Genomic DNA, 14,965 nt, shown 5'->3' with positions numbered 1-14,965 from the left:
CCGAAGCGACGCAGCGAAGAGTAGATCAGAAGGGTCGTCGTCATGGAGCAGCTGCCGCATGTGCTTTCATCCGACGTAGGGACATTAGTGGAGGAGCTCGAGCCAGATGGTGGCCCCGCTGATGCCTGGCTGGCCCTGCAGTGCATCAACGTTGGACGAAAGGCCTCTGTGGAGCTGTCTGGTTGGGATGGACGTGGTGCCAGCTCGGTGGCAGATTGCCGGTCTGGATCGCACTACATCGTCAATCTCGCAGGAGGGGGATCTGCGAGATTGAGGATGTGCGGCAATCCGGATGGGGAATCCACCACGGAGGTGTCACCACATCGATCCCCACCAGACAGCTCAGCAAAAGCCCCTCATCTGACATTGAGGCTCTAGAGGGAAAGCCGGGAATCAGCAAGGCCTACCTCTGGGTCGTGCTCCTCCACCAACGTCCGTACGTCGGATGAAAGCACATACGGCAGCTGCTCCATGAGGACGACCCTTCTGAACTGCTCTTCGGTGCGTCACTCTGGTCGGATCCAGCAAGGGCAAAGGCCCTTCAGTCGGCTATACGCCCCCGCCAGCCTCTTCCCGGATGGCACCCCAACAGACCGGAATCGCCGACAACAAGTCTCTGGAGACACGTCAAGCCTCAGCCAGAGCGGTCCAGTCATCCGTTCGTAGAGGTTGGACCGCGCCTTGTCCATTGTCGTGCAGGCCTCCAAGGCCTGGGTAGGCGGCAGTGGGACCGGGCGGCATGCCCATCCAGCCTCCGCCCATCTCAGTGTTCTGGCAGTCCGCCGCCAACCAGAAAGGTGCTGCAAGTTGGGGATAGAGGCTTCCAGACGTTGAACCGCTGAAACGATGCCGTCCTTCCGCTGTTGCTGTCCACGAAATCTGCTGCACATCATGGAGGCCGAATCAGACACCGAAAAGTCACTACCCAGGCCCTTGGCCAGGTCTGCTGAACTGGGGGGGCACCCGATTCCACCCCCTCTTCCTTGGAGGATAACCGCACAACGGAGGACCCGAGCCTGAGTGAGTGGGAAAGGGAAAAGCTTCGATTTCCGACTCACCGCAGAAACCATTCTGTCCTCCCGCTCTTGCTGTCCACGTAGTCTGCTGCTCATCATAGACGGCGAATCGGATGCCAAAAAGTCACTTCCCAGGTCCCAGTCCAGGCTTGATGCACTGGCTGAATAGAATAGAGTAGATTAGAAACTCTGCTTCAGCGAAAAAAGTCATAACAAATTTTGGAAATATTTAGTGCAAAACAGACTAAAAATTTAGCCTTTTTTGCCCCAAATATGTTTAGGAAAACATTTAGTCAACTAAAGAGAAAGACAAAAACTTCGGCACAGCGGCCAAACCAAGAAATGGAGAACTTACAGGTTGAAGATCGTCCTGAAGTAGTGTAGAAGTTGACCCATTGAAGGAGCTGCACTTCCAAAACCGCCAAGCTCTGCCATCTTTCGGGTTCCTGATTGGACGCAGTGATACACCAGTAACCTCTGTGTTCTGTTCTTTGTGTGCTTGAGGTCCAGTTCATTTTCCTTAACAGGTGCCGGATTTCAGGCAAGGAATTCTGGGAAGTAAAGCAGAATTAGAATACAGCCACATTTAGGCATTTCAACGCAAATGAAATTTGCCAGCAAACGCGATGCAAATAAGGTTTTCAATGCAACCACTTTACAAATGACATCCGCAATTAAAATGCAACGAAAATGATATTCGCCCTGAACATGCATTAAACATTAAATTTGCACTGAAAATACATTGAAAAAAATTCATAATAAAAACGAATTGAATATGAAAATATAATGCGATGAAAAGGAAATTCACAATGAAAATGCGATGAAAAGGAAATTCGCTAAGAAATTGCATTGATAATGAAATTCACAATCAAATTGCTCTCGTTTTTGAATAAAAAAGGAAACGCTCTCACCTTGGCTCCTCTGCTTGCTTCATTTCCCTGAAGGACCAGCATTGTGTCAAAACTAGGATTGCAGAGGACCAGCCACAAAAAAGGTGGAGAAGCAGACGTCTGGGGATGAGAAGGACAAAGACACTACATCAGGCTCAGCCGTTCCGTTGTTAGGTTCATCCTCCAAGTTGGATCCGGGTACCCCCCCCAGTGCAGCAGACGTGGCCAAGGGCCCGGGAAGTGATTTTCCAGGTCCGATTCGGCGTCCATGATGAGCAGCAGATTTCGTTGACAGCAAGAGCGAGAGGACAGCATCGTTTCAGCGGTTCAAGGTTTGGAAGCATCTATCCCCAACTTACAGCTTCTCTCTGGTTGGCGGCGGACTTCCAGAACACAAAGATGGCCGGAGGCTGGATGGGCATGCCGCCCAGTCCCAATGCTGCCTACCTGGGCATTGGAGGCCTGCACGACAATGGACAAGGGGCCGGCCCACGTCTGCGAAGGGATGAATGGACCACTCCGAGTGAGGCTCGACATGTGGCCAGAGACTTGTTGTCGACGGTTCTGTTCTGTTGGGGTGCCATCCGGGGAGAGGCTGGCCAGAGCGTGTAGCCGACTGAAGGGTTTTTGCCGTTGCTGGATCTGACCGAAGCGACGCAGCGAAGAGTAGATCAGAAGGGTCGTCGTCATGGAGCAGCTGCCGCATGTGCTTTCATCCGACGTAGGGACATTAGTGGAGGAGCTCGAGCCAGATGGTGGCCCCGCTGATGCCTGGCTGGCCCTGCAGTGCATCAACGTTGGACGAAAGGCCTCTGTGGAGCTGTCTGGTTGGGATGGACGTGGTGCCAGCTCGGTGGCAGATTGCCGGTCTGGATCGCACTACATCGTCAATCTCGCAGGAGGGGGATCTGCGAGATTGAGGATGTGCGGCAATCCGGATGGGGAATCCACCACGGAGGTGTCACCACATCGATCCCCACCAGACAGCTCAGCAAAAGCCCCTCATCTGACATTGAGGCTCTAGAGGGAAAGCCGGGAATCAGCAAGGCCTACCTCTGGGTCGTGCTCCTCCACCAACGTCCGTACGTCGGATGAAAGCACATACGGCAGCTGCTCCATGAGGACGACCCTTCTGAACTGCTCTTCGGTGCGTCACTCTGGTCGGATCCAGCAAGGGCAAAGGCCCTTCAGTCGGCTATACGCCCCCGCCAGCCTCTTCCCGGATGGCACCCCAACAGACCGGAATCGCCGACAACAAGTCTCTGGAGACACGTCAAGCCTCAGCCAGAGCGGTCCAGTCATCCGTTCGTAGAGGTTGGACCGCGCCTTGTCCATTGTCGTGCAGGCCTCCAAGGCCTGGGTAGGCGGCAGTGGGACCGGGCGGCATGCCCATCCAGCGTCCGCCCATCTCAGTGTTCTGGCAGTCCGCCGCCAACCAGAAAGGTGCTGCAAGTTGGGGATAGAGGCTTCCAGACGTTGAACCGCTGAAACGATGCCGTCCTTCCGCTGTTGCTGTCCACGAAATCTGCTGCACATCATGGAGGCCGAATCAGACACCGAAAAGTCACTACCCAGGCCCTTGGCCAGGTCTGCTGAACTGGGGGGGCACCCGATTCCACCCCCTCTTCCTTGGAGGATAACCGCACAACGGAGGACCCGAGCCTGAGTGAGTGGGAAAGGGAAAAGCTTCGATTTCCGACTCACCGCAGAAACCATTCTGTCCTCCCGCTCTTGCTGTCCACGTAGTCTGCTGCTCATCATAGACGGCGAATCGGATGCCAAAAAGTCACTTCCCAGGTCCCAGTCCAGGCTTGATGCACTGGCTGAATAGAATAGAGTAGATTAGAAACTCTGCTTCAGCGAAAAAAGTCATAACAAATTTTGGAAATATTTAGTGCAAAACAGACTAAAAATTTAGCCTTTTTTGCCCCAAATATGTTTAGGAAAACATTTAGTCAACTAAAGAGAAAGACAAAAACTTCGGCACAGCGGCCAAACCAAGAAATGGAGAACTTACAGGTTGAAGATCGTCCTGAAGTAGTGTAGAAGTTGACCCATTGAAGGAGCTGCACTTCCAAAACCGCCAAGCTCTGCCATCTTTCGGGTTCCTGATTGGACGCAGTGATACACCAGTAACCTCTGTGTTCTGTTCTTTGTGTGCTTGAGGTCCAGTTCATTTTCCTTAACAGGTGCCGGATTTCAGGCAAGGAATTCTGGGAAGTAAAGCAGAATTAGAATACAGCCACATTTAGGCATTTCAACGCAAATGAAATTTGCCAGCAAACGCGATGCAAATAAGGTTTTCAATGCAACCACTTTACAAATGACATCCGCAATTAAAATGCAACGAAAATGATATTCGCCCTGAACATGCATTAAACATTAAATTTGCACTGAAAATACATTGAAAAAAATTCATAATAAAAACGAATTGAATATGAAAATATAATGCGATGAAAAGGAAATTCACAATGAAAATGCGATGAAAAGGAAATTCGCTAAGAAATTGCATTGATAATGAAATTCGCAATCAAATTGCTCTCGTTTTTGAATAAAAAAGGAAACGCTCTCACCTTGGCTCCTCTGCTTGCTTCATTTCCCTGAAGGACCAGCATTGTGTCAAAACTAGGATTGCAGAGGACCAGCCACAAAAAAGGTGGAGAAGCAGACGTCTGGGGATGAGAAGGACAAAGACACTACATCAGGCTCAGCCGTTCCGTTGTTAGGTTCATCCTCCAAGTTGGATCCGGGTACCCCCCCTAGTGCAGCAGACGTGGCCAAGGGCCCGGGAAGTGATTTTCCAGGTCCGATTCGGCGTCCATGATGAGCAGCAGATTTCGTTGACAGCAAGAGCGAGAGGACAGCATCGTTTCAGCGGTTCAAGGTTTGGAAGCATCTATCCCCAACTTACAGCTTCTCTCTGGTTGGCGGCGGACTTCCAGAACACAAAGATGGCCGGAGGCTGGATGGGCATGCCGCCCAGTCCCAATGCTGCCTACCTGGGCATTGGAGGCCTGCACGACAATGGACAAGGGGCCGGCCCACGTCTGCGAAGGGATGAATGGACCACTCCGAGTGAGGCTCGACATGTGGCCAGAGACTTGTTGTCGACGGTTCTGTTCTGTTGGGGTGCCATCCGGGGAGAGGCTGGCCAGAGCGTGTAGCCGACTGAAGGGTTTTTGCCGTTGCTGGATCTGACCGAAGCGACGCAGCGAAGAGTAGATCAGAAGGGTCGTCGTCATGGAGCAGCTGCCGCATGTGCTTTCATCCGACGTAGGGACATTAGTGGAGGAGCTCGAGCCAGATGGTGGCCCCGCTGATGCCTGGCTGGCCCTGCAGTGCATCAACGTTGGACGAAAGGCCTCTGTGGAGCTGTCTGGTTGGGATGGACGTGGTGCCAGCTCGGTGGCAGATTGCCGGTCTGGATCGCACTACATCGTCAATCTCGCAGGAGGGGGATCTGCGAGATTGAGGATGTGCGGCAATCCGGATGGGGAATCCACCACGGAGGTGTCACCACATCGATCCCCACCAGACAGCTCAGCAAAAGCCCCTCATCTGACATTGAGGCTCTAGAGGGAAAGCCGGGAATCAGCAAGGCCTACCTCTGGGTCGTGCTCCTCCACCAACGTCCGTACGTCGGATGAAAGCACATACGGCAGCTGCTCCATGAGGACGACCCTTCTGAACTGCTCTTCGGTGCGTCACTCTGGTCGGATCCAGCAAGGGCAAAGGCCCTTCAGTCGGCTATACGCCCCCGCCAGCTTCTTCCCGGATGGCACCCCAACAGACCGGAATCGCCGACAACAAGTCTCTGGAGACACGTCAAGCCTCAGCCAGAGCGGTCCAGTCATCCGTTCGTAGAGGTTGGACCGCGCCTTGTCCATTGTCGTGCAGGCCTCCAAGGCCTGGGTAGGCGGCAGTGGGACCGGGCGGCATGCCCATCCAGCCTCCGCCCATCTCAGTGTTCTGGCAGTCCGCCGCCAACCAGAAAGGTGCTGCAAGTTGGGGATAGAGGCTTCCAGACGTTGAACCGCTGAAACGATGCCGTCCTTCCGCTGTTGCTGTCCACGAAATCTGCTGCACATCATGGAGGCCGAATCAGACACCGAAAAGTCACTACCCAGGCCCTTGGCCAGGTCTGCTGAACTGGGGGGGCACCCGATTCCACCCCCTCTTCCTTGGAGGATAACCGCACAACGGAGGACCCGAGCCTGAGTGAGTGGGAAAGGGAAAAGCTTCGATTTCCGACTCACCGCAGAAACCATTCTGTCCTCCCGCTCTTGCTGTCCACGTAGTCTGCTGCTCATCATAGACGGCGAATCGGATGCCAAAAAGTCACTTCCCAGGTCCCAGTCCAGGCTTGATGCACTGGCTGAATAGAATAGAGTAGATTAGAAACTCTGCTTCAGCGAAAAAAGTCATAACAAATTTTGGAAATATTTAGTGCAAAACAGACTAAAAATTTAGCCTTTTTTGCCCCAAATATGTTTAGGAAAACATTTAGTCAACTAAAGAGAAAGACAAAAACTTCGGCACAGCGGCCAAACCAAGAAATGGAGAACTTACAGGTTGAAGATCGTCCTGAAGTAGTGTAGAAGTTGACCCATTGAAGGAGCTGCACTTCCAAAACCGCCAAGCTCTGCCATCTTTCAGGTTCCTGATTGGACGCAGTGATACACCAGTAACCTCTGTGTTCTGTTCTTTGTGTGCTTGAGGTCCAGTTCATTTTCCTTAACAGGTGCCGGATTTCAGGCAAGGAATTCTGGGAAGTAAAGCAGAATTAGAATACAGCCACATTTAGGCATTTCAACGCAAATGAAATTTGCCAGCAAACGCGATGTAAATAAGATTTTCAATGCAACCACTTTACAAATGACATCCGCAATTAAAATGCAATGAAAATGATATTCGCCCTGAACATGCATTAAACATTAAATTTGCACTGAAAATACATTGAAAAAAATTCATAATAAAAACGAATTGAATATGAAAATATAATGCGATGAAAAGGAAATTCGCTAAGAAATTGCATTGATAATGAAATTCGCAATCAAATTGCTCTCGTTTTTGAATAAAAAAGGAAACGCTCTCACCTTGGCTCCTCTGCTTGCTTCATTTCCCTGAAGGACCAGCATTGTGTCAAAACTAGGATTGCAGAGGACCAGCCACAAAAAAGGTGGAGAAGCAGACGTCTGGGGATGAGAAGGACAAAGACACTACATCAGGCTCATCCGTTCCGTTGTTAGGTTCATCCTCCAAGTTGGATCCGGGTACCCCCCCCAGTGCAGCAGACGTGGCCAAGGGCCCGGGAAGTGATTTTCCAGGTCCGATTCGGCGTCCATGATGAGCAGCAGATTTCGTTGACAGCAAGAGCGAGAGGACAGCATCGTTTCAGCGGTTCAAGGTTTGGAAGCATCTATCCCCAACTTACAGCTTCTCTCTGGTTGGCGGCGGACTTCCAGAACACAAAGATGGCCGGAGGCTGGATGGGCATGCCGCCCAGTCCCAATGCTGCCTACCTGGGCATTGGAGGCCTGCACGACAATGGACAAGGGGCCGGCCCACGTCTGCGAAGGGATGAATGGACCACTCCGAGTGAGGCTCGACATGTGGCCAGAGACTTGTTGTCGACGGTTCTGTTCTGTTGGGGTGCCATCCGGGGAGAGGCTGGCCAGAGCGTGTAGCCGACTGAAGGGTTTTTGCCGTTGCTGGATCTGACCGAAGCGACGCAGCGAAGAGTAGATCAGAAGGGTCGTCGTCATGGAGCAGCTGCCGCATGTGCTTTCATCCGACGTAGGGACATTAGTGGAGGAGCTCGAGCCAGATGGTGGCCCCGCTGATGCCTGGCTGGCCCTGCAGTGCATCAACGTTGGACGAAAGGCCTCTGTGGAGCTGTCTGGTTGGGATGGACGTGGTGCCAGCTCGGTGGCAGATTGCCGGTCTGGATCGCACTACATCGTCAATCTCGCAGGAGGGGGATCTGCGAGATTGAGGATGTGCGGCAATCCGGATGGGGAATCCACCACGGAGGTGTCACCACATCGATCCCCACCAGACAGCTCAGCAAAAGCCCCTCATCTGACATTGAGGCTCTAGAGGGAAAGCCGGGAATCAGCAAGGCCTACCTCTGGGTCGTGCTCCTCCACCAACGTCCGTACGTCGGATGAAAGCACATACGGCAGCTGCTCCATGAGGACGACCCTTCTGAACTGCTCTTCGGTGCGTCACTCTGGTCGGATCCAGCAAGGGCAAAGGCCCTTCAGTCGGCTATACGCCCCAGCCAGCCTCTTCCCGGATGGCACCCCAACAGACCGGAATCGCCGACAACAAGTCTCTGGAGACACGTCAAGCCTCAGCCAGAGCGGTCCAGTCATCCGTTCGTAGAGGTTGGACCGCGCCTTGTCCATTGTCGTGCAGGCCTCCAAGGCCTGGGTAGGCGGCAGTGGGACCGGGCGGCATGCCCATCCAGCCTCCGCCCATCTCAGTGTTCTGGCAGTCCGCCGCCAACCAGAAAGGTGCTGCAAGTTGGGGATAGAGGCTTCCAGACGTTGAACCGCTGAAACGATGCCGTCCTTCCGCTGTTGCTGTCCACGAAATCTGCTGCACATCATGGAGGCCGAATCAGACACCGAAAAGTCACTACCCAGGCCCTTGGCCAGGTCTGCTGAACTGGGGGGGCACCCGATTCCACCCCCTCTTCCTTGGAGGATAACCGCACAACGGAGGACCCGAGCCTGAGTGAGTGGGAAAGGGAAAAGCTTCGATTTCCGACTCACCGCAGAAACCATTCTGTCCTCCCGCTCTTGCTGTCCACGTAGTCTGCTGCTCATCATAGACGGCGAATCGGATGCCAAAAAGTCACTTCCCAGGTCCCAGTCCAGGCTTGATGCACTGGCTGAATAGAATAGAGTAGATTAGAAATTCTGCTTCAGCGAAAAAAGTCATAACAAATTTTGGAAATATTTAGTGCAAAACAGACTAAAAATTTAGCCTTTTTTGCCCCAAATATGTTTAGGAAAACATTTAGTCAACTAAAGAGAAAGACAAAAACTTCGGCACAGCGGCCAAACCAAGAAATGGAGAACTTACAGGTTGAAGATCGTCCTGAAGTAGTGTAGAAGTTGACCCATTGAAGGAGCTGCACTTCCAAAACCGCCAAGCTCTGCCATCTTTCAGGTTCCTGATTGGACGCAGTGATACACCAGTAACCTCTGTGTTCTGTTCTTTGTGTGCTTGAGGTCCAGTTCATTTTCCTTAACAGGTGCCGGATTTCAGGCAAGGAATTCTGGGAAGAAAAGCAGAATTAGAATACAGCCACATTTAGGCATTTCAACGCAAATGAAATTTGCCAGCAAACGCGATGCAAATAAGGTTTTCAATGCAACCACTTTACAAATGACATCCGCAATTAAAATGCAACGAAAATGATATTCGCCCTGAACATGCATTAAACATTAAATTTGCACTGAAAATACATTGAAAAAAATTCATAATAAAAACGAATTGAATATGAAAATATAATGCGATGAAAAGGAAATTCACAATGAAAATGCGATGAAAAGGAAATTCGCTAAGAAATTGCATTGATAATGAAATTCGCAATCAAATTGCTCTCGTTTTTGAATAAAAAAGGAAACGCTCTCACCTTGGCTCCTCTGCTTGCTTCATTTCCCTGAAGGACCAGCATTGTGTCAAAACTAGGATTGCAGAGGACCAGCCACAAAAAAGGTGGAGAAGCAGACGTCTGGGGATGAGAAGGACAAAGACACTACATCAGGCTCATCCGTTCCGTTGTTAGGTTCATCCTCCAAGTTGGATCCGGGTACCCCCCCCAGTGCAGCAGACGTGGCCAAGGGCCCGGGAAGTGATTTTCCAGGTCCGATTCGGCGTCCATGATGAGCAGCAGATTTCGTTGACAGCAAGAGCGAGAGGACAGCATCGTTTCAGCGGTTCAAGGTTTGGAAGCATCTATCCCCAACTTACAGCTTCTCTCTGGTTGGCGGCGGACTTCCAGAACACAAAGATGGCCGGAGGCTGGATGGGCATGCCGCCCAGTCCCAATGCTGCCTACCTGGGCATTGGAGGCCTGCACGACAATGGACAAGGGGCCGGCCCACGTCTGCGAAGGGATGAATGGACCACTCCGAGTGAGGCTCGACATGTGGCCAGAGACTTGTTGTCGACGGTTCTGTTCTGTTGGGGTGCCATCCGGGGAGAGGCTGGCCAGAGCGTGTAGCCGACTGAAGGGTTTTTGCCGTTGCTGGATCTGACCGAAGCGACGCAGCGAAGAGTAGATCAGAAGGGTCGTCGTCATGGAGCAGCTGCCGCATGTGCTTTCATCCGACGTAGGGACATTAGTGGAGGAGCTCGAGCCAGATGGTGGCCCCGCTGATGCCTGGCTGGCCCTGCAGTGCATCAACGTTGGACGAAAGGCCTCTGTGGAGCTGTCTGGTTGGGATGGACGTGGTGCCAGCTCGGTGGCAGATTGCCGGTCTGGATCGCACTACATCGTCAATCTCGCAGGAGGGGGATCTGCGAGATTGAGGATGTGCGGCAATCCGGATGGGGAATCCACCACGGAGGTGTCACCACATCGATCCCCACCAGACAGCTCAGCAAAAGCCCCTCATCTGACATTGAGGCTCTAGAGGGAAAGCCGGGAATCAGCAAGGCCTACCTCTGGGTCGTGCTCCTCCACCAACGTCCGTACGTCGGATGAAAGCACATACGGCAGCTGCTCCATGAGGACGACCCTTCTGAACTGCTCTTCGGTGCGTCACTCTGGTCGGATCCAGCAAGGGCAAAGGCCCTTCAGTCGGCTATACGCCCCCGCCAGCCTCTTCCCGGATGGCACCCCAACAGACCGGAATCGCCGACAACAAGTCTCTGGAGACACGTCAAGCCTCAGCCAGAGCGGTCCAGTCATCCGTTCGTAGAGGTTGGACCGCGCCTTGTCCATTGTCGTGCAGGCCTCCAAGGCCTGGGTAGGCGGCAGTGGGACCGGGCGGCATGCCCATCCAGCCTCCGCCCATCTCAGTGTTCTGGCAGTCCGCCGCCAACCAGAAAGGTGCTGCAAGTTGGGGATAGAGGCTTCCAGACGTTGAACCGCTGAAACGATGCCGTCCTTCCGCTGTTGCTGTCCACGAAATCTGCTGCACATCATGGAGGCCGAATCAGACACCGAAAAGTCACTACCCAGGCCCTTGGCCAGGTCTGCTGAACTGGGGGGGCACCCGATTCCACCCCCTCTTCCTTGGAGGATAACCGCACAACGGAGGACCCGAGCCTGAGTGAGTGGGAAAGGGAAAAGCTTCGATTTCCGACTCACCGCAGAAACCATTCTGTCCTCCCGCTCTTGCTGTCCACGTAGTCTGCTGCTCATCATAGACGGCGAATCGGATGCCAAAAAGTCACTTCCCAGGTCCCAGTCCAGGCTTGATGCACTGGCTGAATAGAATAGAGTAGATTAGAAATTCTGCTTCAGCGAAAAAAGTCATAACAAATTTTGGAAATATTTAGTGCAAAACAGACTAAAAATTTAGCCTTTTTTGCCCCAAATATGTTTAGGAAAACATTTAGTCAACTAAAGAGAAAGACAAAAACTTCGGCACAGCGGCCAAACCAAGAAATGGAGAACTTACAGGTTGAAGATCGTCCTGAAGTAGTGTAGAAGTTGACCCATTGAAGGAGCTGCACTTCCAAAACCGCCAAGCTCTGCCATCTTTCAGGTTCCTGATTGGACGCAGTGATACACCAGTAACCTCTGTGTTCTGTTCTTTGTGTGCTTGAGGTCCAGTTCATTTTCCTTAACAGGTGCCGGATTTCAGGCAAGGAATTCTGGGAAGTAAAGCAGAATTAGAATACAGCCACATTTAGGCATTTCAACGCAAATGAAATTTGCCAGCAAACGCGATGCAAATAAGGTTTTCAATGCAACCACTTTACAAATGACATCCGCAATTAAAATGCAACGAAAATGATATTCGCCCTGAACATGCATTAAACATTAAATTTGCACTGAAAATACATTGAAAAAAATTCATAATAAAAACGAATTGAATATGAAAATATAATGCGATGAAAAGGAAATTCACAATGAAAATGCGATGAAAAGGAAATTCGCTAAGAAATTGCATTGATAATGAAATTCGCAATCAAATTGCTCTCGTTTTTGAATAAAAAAGGAAACGCTCTCACCTTGGCTCCTCTGCTTGCTTCATTTCCCTGAAGGACCAGCATTGTGTCAAAACTAGGATTGCAGAGGACCAGCCACAAAAAAGGTGGAGAAGCAGACGTCTGGGGATGAGAAGGACAAAGACACTACATCAGGCTCATCCGTTCCGTTGTTAGGTTCATCCTCCAAGTTGGATCCGGGTACCCCCCCCAGTGCAGCAGACGTGGCCAAGGGCCCGGGAAGTGATTTTCCAGGTCCGATTCGGCGTCCATGATGAGCAGCAGATTTCGTTGACAGCAAGAGCGAGAGGACAGCATCGTTTCAGCGGTTCAAGGTTTGGAAGCATCTATCCCCAACTTACAGCTTCTCTCTGGTTGGCGGCGGACTTCCAGAACACAAAGATGGCCGGAGGCTGGATGGGCATGCCGCCCAGTCCCAATGCTGCCTACCTGGGCATTGGAGGCCTGCACGACAATGGACAAGGGGCCGGCCCACGTCTGCGAAGGGATGAATGGACCACTCCGAGTGAGGCTCGACATGTGGCCAGAGACTTGTTGTCGACGGTTCTGTTCTGTTGGGGTGCCATCCGGGGAGAGGCTGGCCAGAGCGTGTAGCCGACTGAAGGGTTTTTGCCGTTGCTGGATCTGACCGAAGCGACGCAGCGAAGAGTAGATCAGAAGGGTCGTCGTCATGGAGCAGCTGCCGCATGTGCTTTCATCCGACGTAGGGACATTAGTGGAGGAGCTCGAGCCAGATGGTGGCCCCGCTGATGCCTGGCTGGCCCTGCAGTGCATCAACGTTGCACGAAAGGCCTCTGTGGAGCTGTCTGGTTGGGATGGACGTGGTGCCAGCTCGGTGGCAGATTGCCGGTCTGGATCGCACTACATCGTCAATCTCGCAGGAGGGGGATCTGCGAGATTGAGGATGTGCGGCAATCCGGATGGGGAATCCACCACGGAGGTGTCACCACATCGATCCCCACCAGACAGCTCAGCAAAAGCCCCTCATCTGACATTGAGGCTCTAGAGGGAAAGCCGGGAATCAGCAAGGCCTACCTCTGGGTCGTGCTCCTCCACCAACGTCCGTACGTCGGATGAAAGCACATACGGCAGCTGCTCCATGAGGACGACCCTTCTGAACTGCTCTTCGGTGCGTCACTCTGGTCGGATCCAGCAAGGGCAAAGGCCCTTCAGTCGGCTATACGCCCCCGCCAGCCTCTTCCCGGATGGCACCCCAACAGACCGGAATCGCCGACAACAAGTCTCTGGAGACACGTCAAGCCTCAGCCAGAGCGGTCCAGTCATCCGTTCGTAGAGGTTGGACCGCGCCTTGTCCATTGTCGTGCAGGCCTCCAAGGCCTGGGTAGGCGGCAGTGGGACCGGGCGGCATGCCCATCCAGCCTCCGCCCATCTCAGTGTTCTGGCAGTCCGCCGCCAACCAGAAAGGTGCTGCAAGTTGGGGATAGAGGCTTCCAGACGTTGAACCGCTGAAACGATGCCGTCCTTCCGCTGTTGCTGTCCACGAAATCTGCTGCACATCATGGAGGCCGAATCAGACACCGAAAAGTCACTACCCAGGCCCTTGGCCAGGTCTGCTGAACTGGGGGGGCACCCGATTCCACCCCCTCTTCCTTGGAGGATAACTGCACAACGGAGGACCCGAGCCTGAGTGAGTGGGAAAGGGAAAAGCTTCGATTTCCGACTCACCGCAGAAACCATTCTGTCCTCCCGCTCTTGCTGTCCACGTAGTCTGCTGCTCATCATAGACGGCGAATCGGATGCCAAAAAGTCACTTCCCAGGTCCCAGTCCAGGCTTGATGCACTGGCTGAATAGAATAGAGTAGATTAGAAACTCTGCTTCAGCGAAAAAAGTCATAACAAATTTTGGAAATATTTAGTGCAAAACAGACTAAAAATTTAGCCTTTTTTGCCCCAAATATGTTTAGGAAAACATTTAGTCAACTAAAGAGAAAGACAAAAACTTCGGCACAGCGGCCAAACCAAGAAATGGAGAACTTACAGGTTGAAGATCGTCCTGAAGTAGTGTAGAAGTTGACCCATTGAAGGAGCTGCACTTCCAAAACCGCCAAGCTCTGCCATCTTTCAGGTTCCTGATTGGACGCAGTGATACACCAGTAACCTCTGTGTTCTGTTCTTTGTGTGCTTGAGGTCCAGTTCATTTTCCTTAACAGGTGCCGGATTTCAGGCAAGGAATTCTGGGAAGTAAAGCAGAATTAGAATACAGCCACATTTAGGCATTTCAACGCAAATGAAATTTGCCAGCAAACGCGATGCAAATAAGGTTTTCAATGCAACCACTTTACAAATGACATCCGCAATTAAAATGCAACGAAAATGATATTCGCCCTGAACATGCATTAAACATTAAATTTGCACTGAAAATACATTGAAAAAAATTCATAATAAAAACGAATTGAATATGAAAATATAATGCGATGAAAAGGAAATTCACAATGAAAATGCGATGAAAAGGAAATTCGCTAAGAAATTGCATTGATAATGAAATTCGCAATCAAATTGCTCTCGTTTTTGAATAAAAAAGGAAACGCTCTCACCTTGGCTCCTCTGCTTGCTTCATTTCCCTGAAGGACCAGCATTGTGTCAAAACTAGGATTGCAGAGGACCAGCCACAAAAAAGGTGGAGAAGCAGACGTCTGGGGATGAGAAGGACAAAGACACTACATCAGGCTCAGCCGTTCCGTTGTTAGGTTCATCCTCCAAGTTGGATCCGGGTACCCCCCCCAGTGCAGCAGACGTGGCCAAGGGCCCGGGAAGTGATTTTCCAGGTCCGATTCGGCGTCCATGATGAGCAGCAGATTTCGTTGACAGCAAGAGCGAGAGGACAGCATCGTTTCAGCGGTT

The sequence above is a fragment of the Oryzias latipes genome, chromosome 4 (assembly GCF_053564925.1).
Source record: "Oryzias latipes strain Hd-rR chromosome 4, Olatipes_Hd-rR_3.1".
NCBI classification, from domain to species: Eukaryota; Metazoa; Chordata; class Actinopteri; order Beloniformes; family Adrianichthyidae; genus Oryzias; species Oryzias latipes.
The sequence above is the reverse complement of the archived record's forward strand: the minus strand, read 5'-3'. Positions refer to the sequence as shown.